Source organism: Cydia fagiglandana, chromosome 12, assembly GCF_963556715.1.
Source record: "Cydia fagiglandana chromosome 12, ilCydFagi1.1, whole genome shotgun sequence".
In the NCBI taxonomy this organism is placed as follows: domain Eukaryota; kingdom Metazoa; phylum Arthropoda; class Insecta; order Lepidoptera; family Tortricidae; genus Cydia; species Cydia fagiglandana.
Window position 1 is genome coordinate 8,312,757 of NC_085943.1, and position 11,667 is coordinate 8,324,423.

Genomic DNA, 11,667 nt, shown 5'->3' on the forward strand with positions numbered 1-11,667 from the left:
TTAGTTTTTATATGCTTTCCGAGCAAAGCTCGGTCTCCAGATGTTACGTAGGTATTTAAGAAATACGTAAGTCAAAGTATGATCATCATCATCATCTCAGCCATAAGACGTCCACTGCTGAACATTCGTACCGGTTGCGTACAGCCTTAACAAGGTCGTCCGTCCATCTTGTGGGTGGACGTCCTACGCTGCGCTTGCTAGCCTCGCTTGCTACTCGAGCACTTTTCGACCCCATCAGTCATTTTCTCTGCGCGCAATGTGGCCTGCCCATTGCCACTTCAAGTATGTAATTCAAGTATGTTCAAAGTATGATCAGCTCTATATAATTCCAGTACACACTGACACACTCGGCAATAAGATTAGCGCGCGACGTCCCGCGACTGAGCCGCGGGTATATTTAACTGGCGCCGACGTTACATCACGTCGTAAACGGTTATTGGGGGGTTATGGCTTTGGCTAGCCGTGGGTAGGCATCTGACCTTGTGTGTACCTTAGAAGATATAACCAAACGGAGTATAGTCATTAACAGGCGTTCCCCTCCGGACCGCCGCAAAGTTCATGTTATTTTGAGTGGTCTAAGAACTCTAATAGATACTTCGGACATGTGACGCGACGTGGAGAGCAGGCCATCGAGAGACTTGTTGTCCAGGGACGGGTCAATGGCTGTAGGTCAAGAGGACGTTCCCCAATGCGTTGGACGGATCAGATAAAAGCCCACTTAACACATGTGCCAGAGAAGCATCTGCCAGGGAGAACTGGCGTAGAATCGTTCGTCGTTCAACGTGACCACGACTGCTCTGTCAAGAGTAATTCGACGGAGAAGAAGAAGAGAAGAACTCTAAACTAAACCTATTTTTTGGTGCCTTGAAGAGCCACAATCGTACCTAAAAAGAGCCGCATTCATTGCCTAAATCGGGTATTGAATCAGACTAAAAATTACGGAGTAAAAAATTGTGTTCAAAGTATTTCCGTCTATACCTTCTTAGCTTGGCCTATCTTAGAATAATAAAACAGGCAAAAAGCCAACGACACGAGGTGTTCCCAGGCGGTCACCCATCCAAGTACTGACCTCGCCCGACGTTGCTTAACTTCGGTGATCGGACGGGAACAGGTGTATTCAACGTGGTATGGACGTTGGCTACAGAGCAACCGAATATTGACATCCAGTTCGGAAAAATGACGTCATAGTTATTTACATTTCAATGTCAATATCTGTTCATTTGTGTTAGACTATGTGCATATTATTATACAAATTGGATTCACAGGTATTGATTCAATAATAAGATTGACAATTGGTATGATACGATACGTACAAATCGTAGAATTAATAAGTTTTTAATTTGATTGGTGCATACTAGCTGAAAATGAAAATGGACCACGTGTTATCATTATCAATCTCTGCAAAAAGAAGCAAAAAGCCAACGACACGAGGTGTTCCCAGGCGGTCACCCATCCAAGTACTGACCTCGCCCGACGTTGCTTAACTTCGGTGATCGAGAACCGGTGTATTCAACGTGTTATGGACGTTACCTTTCGTCTCCCTCCAAACAAATTCGTACAAAAAGTGCAATAAAACTCGAAATCCCCAAGGAACAGGCATTTTTAAGTGCTCCTGTAGTAAATAAATGCAATCAGGACCCCTTATTTACCAATTAGGAGTTTTTGCTCACGCAGCGCCGGTTGGGGTCACCGGTGATTTAGGGGACACTTTTAAATGATGGAAACGTAGGTACAATATCTATATCTACGTACCTATTTTCTAAAAGTAATCGCTGTACAGTCGACGTCAAAGATATATTTACACTTTTCGCCTTATTACAAAGGAGTAAGGTGCAAAAGTGTAAATATATATTTGACGTCGACTGTACCTAGTGGTTTGAAATTTTAACTTTTTTTTACTCAGCAACTCAGCACTAAAATTGTACCATAGAAAATATAGAAACTACTAACAGACTTATAGTTCGTTTTTTTTTTAGCATTAGAAAAATGTAAACAATCTTGACGTGTATATATTTTTATTGAAAGACGCTTTTGAAAAATAAGTCACGGCAAATATGGATCAATTATGATTCATATACCTACGATTATTACTACTAATTATTAATATGCGTTTTTCAACTAAAAGACACGTCAAGATCGCGTAGTCTTTTTCTAATGTTAAAAAAAAACTATAGGTTTTGGGCTAAAAAAGCAAAGTCTCCTAACCCGAGCGCTGCCCCACCCCACCCACTAAATTATTTTAATTTGGAATTAAATGAGCTTAAACAACTGAATGAGTTTTCCAGTAAGTCGCTGTTATCTTAATACGTTGGGGGCGTCACTTTAGTCAAAAAATGTACCATACTTAGTACGTCTCCTATAATTTCAAAAACTGATAGAAACGCGCTGCTAAGTAACAAGGAAACACTACTTTTCTCTCTTTTACAACAAGTGCACAATAAAGCGAAATAAAAAAACCTGTACCCAGTTTACTACCTTTGGAATCAAAAACTGAATGCCACTTGAAATAAATATATACAACGCGCCTTAAAATTCATCAAGCCGTATGGACTGCAAGGCGTTTCAATGAAATAGATTTACAAACATATACGAATACACAAAAAGAGCATTACCCTTTTCATCAGAGTAAAAAACAAGAATTTCATCGTCCATCATAATAATCCGGACCCCAGATTTGTCAAATATTCTCATTAAGTCGCCCAATGAGGGCCCATCAGATATTTTTAAGCCCCTGATGGCGCCCCAGATTTCATTACGAGGGTTGATTAAAAGGGTGGCGATTGATTTTTTCGACATGTCGGGGTTATGTGATAGCTACGTATGTATTCTGTCTCTCTTTCTCTTTTTAGCCCTTTTCAATTCTTGGAAATTTTATAAGTATTTATGGAAATTTTACCGAAATTCATGCGTTTTCTTGTGTGCAGTATGAGATTGATATTGGTTACAAAAAATATATAAAATTTTTCATTACCGACAATAGCACATAGATTCATATAATGGTCATAATGCAATAATTACATCATAAAACACACAATATTATAGTATTTTATGCAACCGTTGTTTAAGAGAGGTTAAAAAAGGCGAGTGGCGTGAGTAGGTAACAATTTGAGGCGAAGCCGAAAATTGTTAATAAAGACTCCACGAGTACTTTTTGACTCAGTTAAGTAAACAACGTTGCATACAATACTTTTTCTACGACCAAACACTTATATTGAAATAAAATTGTAAATTTAACAAATATTTTTAAATCAAGAAGTAGCAAAAAAGGAGGGTACGGGCGGAAAAAGAATGAATGAATGCATAAAATTAAAAAAAATGTCTATAGTTCACTTATTTGTCAGAGATGACATTTAAAATAAGGTTGGCGGTCATTACACGAAGTATCGTAAAATCGTCAAAAAGATACTGCGTGTATGCACAAATTCTTTTTTGGGGAATAGACTAAAAACTTGTTTTGACAACTATAAGGTAGGGTTTTAAAGGTGTGTGCACCACCCTTTAAATGACAAATAAAAGTACGGGAGTAGAAAAAAATAATTTTAAAACTTACTAACCTTTGCTACATTTACTACATTAGGTACATAATACCAAAGGCATCTTGTTTACTGTTTCTACCTACCTAGTAGAAAGTAATTCTAGATTACGACCGGGCTGCAGAAGATCTCAGAGCCTCATTCACTCTCCTTGTAGTCTCCTAGATGGCGCTGTCGGAACGGAATACGAATCCTTCATAAAAAGAACATCACTTAAGCTCCATGAAAAATGGTCCAAACCACACTCACAAATAATCAACTGGATCAAAGTCAAAATACAAATATCAATCATCAGAGCGGTCTCTCTAAGAATTAGAGGAACGAGAAGAAGGATAGAAAGATTTGGATCTGAAGACGGCTGTGGAATACCCATCCTTGAAGATTAGATTTCTCTTCTTTCTACCGTACAACTGTTTTTAAATACGTTTAAAATTGAATTATTTAATGTAATAAATTTATATAAATTTAAAAAAAAAAATTTAATAAATGTGTTACTACATCTTATAACCTAAAAAATTCTAGATTAGTACATATTTGCCATTTTCAAAACTATTCCGCTTAGTAAAACGTAGGTAAAACGTTTACCAAAATACGAGGCCTCTATAGATTTAATCAAAATTACGTCCACTTGAGATAGAAGACACTAATATTGGGCCTCTCCTATAATTCACATATCGCGTGACAATTCCTACTATAGCTTAATGCCGCCCACCATACAAAATTATAGCCAAGGAAGTTAGAATCTTGTTGTATTTTCAATTGGGTTGACTTTGGTATGTTCGAAAATTTTACGAGACAAATGAAATGCTACTACCTACTTTGTTTTGAATTAAGGTTGACATTCTATCGAAACTGAGTGTACATCCTAATTACATTGGGCGGCACGAGGATAGGTAGGTACATACAGCAAACTCCTTACTGTACGTCGGTGGACCTTATTACAATAGGCACAAGGTCCACCAATGTACAGTTATATAGGTAACACAATACACCGTAACCACTTTAATTTGACCGTTCCTCCCTTTTAGGCAGCAATCTTAATTCACATTAGGCTAAATGAATTACACGCAAAAATCGACTTTGAAGTATCTGGGATTGGAGTTAAAATCGATTGGTAAAAATTAGGAGATTAGGCTAAACTGAAAGCTGTCGTTCCTAAAGCGTAGAATAAGGATGTATTCCAAATCTTTTGCGAGCGCTCGTTTTAGACAAACCAACATATGAGTGATTAAGTTGATTACTATTTTATAAGATGTTGATATAGTGCTTGAAAGACACTTGAACCCGCCGAAAAAAGCCGCTCCCATACAATAGAAGTTACGCTCTCATTTTAAAACGACATGCTTAAATTACGTGAAACTTGTCGCATTCTTGGCATGAATTACGTCTCATATATCTGTCTGGTTATTAGTTCTCGTTCCTAAAAATTGTTAAGGGTTCAAAAAACCGGGCAAGTGCGAGTCGGACTCGCGCACGAAGGGTTCCGCACCATAAAGCAAAAAAAAAGAGGAAAAAATGTAAAAAGAAAACGGTCACCCATCCAAGTACTGACCACGCCCGACGTTGCTTAACTTTGGTCAAAAATCACGTTTGTTGTATGGGAGCCCCATTTAAATCTTTATTTTATTCTGTTTTTAGTATTTGTTATTATAGCGGCAACAGAAATACATCATCTGTGAAAATTTCAACTGTCTAGCTATCACGGTTCGTGAGATACAGCCTGGTGACAGACGGACGGACGGACGGACGGACAGCGAAGTCTTAGTAATAGGGTCCCGTTTTACCCTTTGGGTACGGAACCCTAAAAACGACGAAGCGCTTCAAGAAAAGGAAAGTAGAACACTTGCGCTTCGCTTTGCTCGATTTGTGTGTAAATCTTAGGTCCACTTGCACCATCTCTCTAACCCGGGGTTAAGCGGTTAAACCGTTAAACTAGTGTCTAATTGTATGGGTAACTATGGCAACTCCAGGTTTAACCAGGGCTCGGAAACCGGTATTTGCTCCATACAAAAATACCGGTATTATTACGTTCTTTTTCGTTCTTTGGTTTATTATTTCTTTTTTAATTGGACAATCTGATAACACAAATTCGTTACCTAAATACATGATCCAGTCTTACGTAAAAAGCATAAAATAATTCAAAATATTGGTCTATTTCGGGGTTTTTGAAAAATACCGGTTCCGAGCCCTGGGTTTAACCGGTTAACCCCACAGGGTAGTGGAATGGCGCAAGTGGGCCTAGACCTCTATTGGTTCCTTGAGGCAAATATTTGCTTGTGTCTTGTGAACAAAAATAATACAGTAGGTGATGGAAGTGTGGTAGGCCTTTGTAGAATGGTGTGAGGGGCCGCAATGATAGATTTGTGATGATAGCGCGTTTGATCGAGGTTGATAAGGCGGATTGTACACGAATATATTGCTGTTTGTTTATTTTCTTTGGTACATTCATGAGTTTCATGACAAATGTAAGTTTGGGTGGTCTAGCCACGATGACAATAGTACGAGTAGGTACGTTGGCAATCGCCAAACGAAAAAAAAAAATTGTATCTGCATGTGAGTTTTCTATTAACGATTGTCATCTTGTATCCAGGCTGTATAGTTAGTTTTTATTAGCATTAGAAAAAAGGTAAACAATCTTGACGTGTCTTTTTATTGAAAAACAATTTTGAAAAAATAAGTCACGGCAAATATGTAACAATTATGAATCATATACGATTATTTTGCTTTCATACGTAATAGTTACTGATCTTTAAAAAGTGTTTTTCAATTAAAACACACGTCTTTTTCTAAAAAAACGAACTATATGGTAGTAAAATAAATATTGTATACGATTACAGAAATCTATGGATCCCGATCGTGATTCTCCAATATACTTTAACCAAACATTTGACACATGACAATGGCGACTTACGACACGACACAGAAGACTTTCTGTATCTAATATATTATCACTTCACAAAAAGAGTTGTGCTAATTTTTCTTGCGTAAAACACCTAGTTCCGCCACACTCAAAATTCTACCTTATCTTTTTCTGAATAAGATTGGAATTTGTTTGAAAGAAGATCAAAAGGCTTTGTATCCATAGAAGTTATTGTTGTCAAATTGTCGCAAAGAATGATCTGCTTGTTAACTAGGGTACTCTAACTGCTAGTAATAATAGATTCAATGTGGTTATTATGGCAATATTTGTAGTTTCGGTTTACGGGTACTCATTGTCGTTGACGCGTATTCTGTACAATTCGTATTGTAGCTTATTTATTTTTGCATAATACATAGTCAAAACCAAAAAGACGTGCTAGTCAATCAGTGCTAACCCGTTATACTTACTTGTGTATTTTTCACATGCAATTAATGTTCCCAGCCTCCCACCGCAAGAATAAATATAACAAACCACCACCAAAAGAACAATACTCGACACGTGTTTCGTCTCTCTATGAGGCATCCTCAGGAGATGTTGACGGTCTGACGCCCGGCAACGGGAACGGTGTTTCTTACAAAATCCAATCTGTAATGACGACACAAATACATAGAAAATGACACACGTCAGAGACAAATCATGCACACCGCGATCTCTTTTTGTGTACGGATGAGTCACAACACCCCCCTAGTTGTGTGCATGTGTGCATTATGCATGCCCAGTTGGGCATGTGCTTCGGCAGAGAGGAAATAGTGCGAATGCCGACTCCGTTCCCATGTTGCTCGAAGGATAGAATAGAACCATACCAATACCACAGAATAAATAATAGTACTAGGTACAGAAGACTCACTCTCTAACAAAACGCTTCTGTTACGATCAGCACAGATATGGCCGCTAGGTGGCTGTAGGCGACGGACCTATACCAACCTCCGTGCTGCGCGCGTGCTGGCCGGTAAGAATGCCGCGGCCAGCGCGCGTCTTTTGTTTTTGTAAATATTTTTTCACTGTGAGTTTCTCTATGCGAATGGTAGCAACTAATGTTTTGTGTTTTTCACATCGTTTGTATTTTAAATAATTTCCCCACCCCAGTGCTGGCTCAGCACTCATTTACTATTGGAATTCGTGCAACGCGTGTTGCCGAACGCCCCAACGTTCCCGACTTAGTCTTCAGCTCAACCATGCGCACCCGACCATCTGCTCCCGGGAATACTTGACTTACCACACCTTTTAACCACACGTTTCGGCGAGCCCCAGGGTCCACTATCAGCACCAGGTCACCTACCTGCAGAGGCCTCTGTTCCTGGTTCCATTTTTGTCGTGGTATCAAAACCGGCAAGTACTCTCTGACCCAGCGCTGCCAAAACATATCTGCTAAAAGCTGTGACTTGCGCCATTGCTTCCGGAGATGTAAGTCGTTATCATTAAAACAACCTAATACAGGTAAGCTGGACGACGTACCGAGGAGGAAATGATTTGGCGTCAAAGCCTCATCACTTCCAGGTTCATCAGATACGTGAGTTAAGGGTCTACAGTTCACTATGTTTTCTACCTCGGCTATAAGAGTGCTCAAAGTTTCATCTTTGGGCGCTCTTTCTTTTAAAATTACCTTTAGTGAAGTCTTTACACTGCGCACCAGACGTTCCCATGCCCCACCCCAATGGGGACTAGCGGGTGGAATAAACGACCACTGGATTCCTTCGTTCGCAGCTTCTCTTTTCAAGACTTCATCATCTAGTTCCTGAACAGCTTTCTTCAATTCCGAATCAGCGCCCCGCAGGTTAGTACCGTTATCGGAATATAAATATCGCGGCCAACCTCTTCGTGCCGCCATCCGCCGAAATGCCATTATCATAGAATCCGTTGTCAGAGTATGAACTATTTCTATATGGACGGCTCTTACCGTCAGACAAGTAAAAAGTACACCATACCTGTTTTCGCGGTGTCTTCCTACTGTCACCTCCATCGGGCCAAACAGATCACATCCGCTGTATGTAAACGGCCTCTGATGGTGAGCCATACGCGCAGCTGGTAAGTCCCCCATCCTGGGAACTTCAGGTTTGGCTTTCCTCAGTCTGCATATCATGCAGCGTGAAGCTACAAACTTAACAGTAGACCTCAGCTTCACTATCCAGTATCTCTGCTTGAGATTATTTACTACAGTCTCCTGTTGATCGTGAGCAGCCTTTTCATGGTAATGTTTAGCTAATAGTCGCGCTACGTGATTCTTACCGTCAAGGATGACTGGTCTTTTTACATCATGTGCAACATCTAGTGCGGCGTCAATTCGGCCACCACATCGTAGCACGTCAAACTCGTCTAAAAATGGTGATAAGGTACGTATTCTGCTACTGCGTTCTATACACTTACCTGCTTTTATTGCTGCAATCTCTTGGCCAAAAGACTCTCGCTGGGCTTGTTTCAATATAAGACGCTCCGCTCGTTCCATTGTCTCGCAGTCCTCTTCACTTGTACGTTTTTTACACCTGTTTACAAACTTAAGAACCGCTGCAGTAGCTCTCTTAAGCCGCAACCAAGACGAAAAACGATGAGGATCCAGAAGAGACGAGAGTTGAGTAGTTTCATGGACCAATGTTACGCGTTCTAGATTTGAAACATTTACATCTCGTTCCACTAAGTCTTGCGGCCATGTAGATTCTTCACCGTACAAAAATGTAGGACCGTTGAACCATTCGTTTTGAAAAATGGTTTCATCGTAGACCTCACGTGTAGCTGTGTCGGCAATATTTAATTTAGTAGGTACGTACCTCCACTCTGATGCACGCGTGAGCTCGTCGATTTCACCCAATCTATTCGCAACAAAAGTCTTATAATTGCGTGTGTCATTTTTTATCCAGTGCAACACGGTAGTGGCATCACTCCAAAAGTATCTTCGCGTTGCTTTGAGTTTATGCTCTTTTAACAGTGTATCTGCTAATCTGGCAGCTAAAAGAGCACTTTGTAACTCATATCTGGGCACTGTCAATGGTTTGACTGGACAAACTCTACATTTGCTAGCCACTAACGCTACACAGATGTTTCCAAACTTGTCATTCCATCGCCAGTATGACACGGCAGCCATTGCTTTTGTTGATGCATCACAAAACGTATGCAACTGCAGATTATTATACTCACACCTTGTTGCAGCAGCACTTGCGCTGACGCCCGTCAGTGGAGATGGTGCAGCGTTTGTAGCGACCGGTTCTCGTAGCAATGCTACGCTTCCTGTTGTCGCTGCCTGGTGATAACATCTGGGTACTCGAATTTTATTTATTACCTGCAGCAGCTCGAGCCACTCTCTCCACTTATCAAATGTGGCGTCAGGAATGGTGTCATCCCAGCCGACATGCGATTTCCACGTATCTTGCAGCATTATCTTGCCTTGAATGGTAAAAGGAGCCAAAAAGCCAAACACGTCGAATATTGACATAATAACTTTCAACATTAGCCTTTTAGTTGGTCTTTGCTCACCTTTCAATATATCAAATGGCACAGGCTTCAACGACACGTCGAAACCTAGTTCGTCCGTCCCTGGGTACCAAATGAGCCCGAGTGTTCGTTCGCCTTCATATTGCTGACCTATTTTGAATTTTACAGCAGCATCGCCTAAAGCCTCGGTAGGCACACTTTTCAACACATCCAAGTTATTGCTCGTGAAATTCCGAATTTCGAACCCACCCTCTTTGTGAATATTAATTATATCATTCACCATATCAATCGCGGTAGATTCATCCGCCCGGTAGACTTTGTATGTAGTCATCCATATAGTGCTGCTCACAAATAGCAGCGACGGCTGAAGGATGTGTTGATTCAAACCGTAGCGCATTTTTATTTTTTATGAATTGCGCAATGAAAGGTGCGCAATTGGCGCCAAAAATGAGTGAAGTCATAGAATATGTTTTCACGGGCTCATTAGGCGTACCTCTCCATAGAAAACGTAAAGCATCTTGGTCTTCAGGTCTTATTTTTACCCTTAAAAACATATCCTTTATGTCTCCAGTCACTCCCACTCTGTTCTCACGGAATCGAACCATTATTCCGAACAGAGATGAAAGTAAATCTGGCCCTGTAAGTAGGTGATCATTAAGTGACATACCTTCACATTTAGCGGCCGCGTCAAACACGAGCCTGAGCTTCTTTTTGTTTGGGTTATCCACCCCAAAATGAGGAAGGTACCAGGTCTTTGGCGTCGGCTGCGGTTCCTCCACTTCCCTAGCAAAGTCATTATCAAGTAAATGGCTAACGCGCTCGCGATACCTTTGAGCGAACTCTTCATTTGCAACCATTTTTCTTTCTACAGTGGCGTCAGCGCCACGCGCGGCTTATGGCAAACCCCAAACTTGGGGTCGAACGAATGCACTTTTGGCTACCTGCAGCAAAGCGACGAAATCGCGGAGTGAACCACGCCTGATTTGTGAAGCCAAGAAGCTAAAGGTAGAAGATTAAGAGCTGCGTGCCGCGCGCCTCGGCGGTGGGATCGCGGCAAGTGCCCAATTAGCGGTGCAGTGTCAAAACGACACTGCCCGAATTTACACTGCACAGAAAATGCGTTTCTACTGCTTTGGGATGACTAGACTCGGCAACATTTGTATCTTTGACAGGTAATGAGTGAAGGGGCCCACAGATTACCAGTTCGCCGGACTATGTATATATATCAGCCGGTCAGTTAGCTATACTCGCAAAAAGTTACAGTGGCAATTAGAGTCTGGGCCCCATACATTTCTGACTCTTCTCTTTCCGCACAGATTCTAACTGACAGGCTGATATCTTCCGGCGAACTGGTAATCTGATGGACCCCTTAATGGTGCTGAAATTATAGTCAGACCGTAAAAAGCAGCATTTGCAGCGATTTTGATAGCCCACGCAGTGCAAGTGTAATTTTAGACGTCAAACTTCTATGAAATTATGACGTATACATAACACTTACACTGCATGGGCTATCAAATCCGCTGCAGACTTTGTTTGATGCGACTATACCCAAATACCCAGGCCCGGATTCAGAGATTTCTACATTATTTTCAGTACTTTATATTTATTCCGGACTTGTACGTTTTGCTTACGTAAGGACTAATTTGAAAATGCCGCGTTATTGCAGTTTTCTTTCATTAGCCAGACGCTATTGACACCGACTTGCAAAAGATTAACTTGTAAACGGTCAACTTTCTGGGCCCGATTAGGATTTTGAAATAGACATCTATTAGATATTTTTTTGACGTCTGG

General features: G+C 40.8%; 1 non-coding gene and 1 pseudogene across 1 annotated transcript; both read right to left on the reverse strand.

Annotated features, from left to right (window-relative positions):
* Window positions 1–1,020: 1,020 nt before the first annotated feature.
* LOC134669730 (5S ribosomal RNA) lies at window positions 1,021–1,139 on the reverse strand. The gene has a single exon (XR_010098960.1). It is a non-coding gene; the product is annotated as a 5S ribosomal RNA (ribosomal RNA).
* Window positions 1,140–1,416: 277 nt separating this feature from the next.
* LOC134669734 (5S ribosomal RNA) lies at window positions 1,417–1,531 on the reverse strand (annotated as a pseudogene).
* Window positions 1,532–11,667: the final 10,136 nt, after the last annotated feature.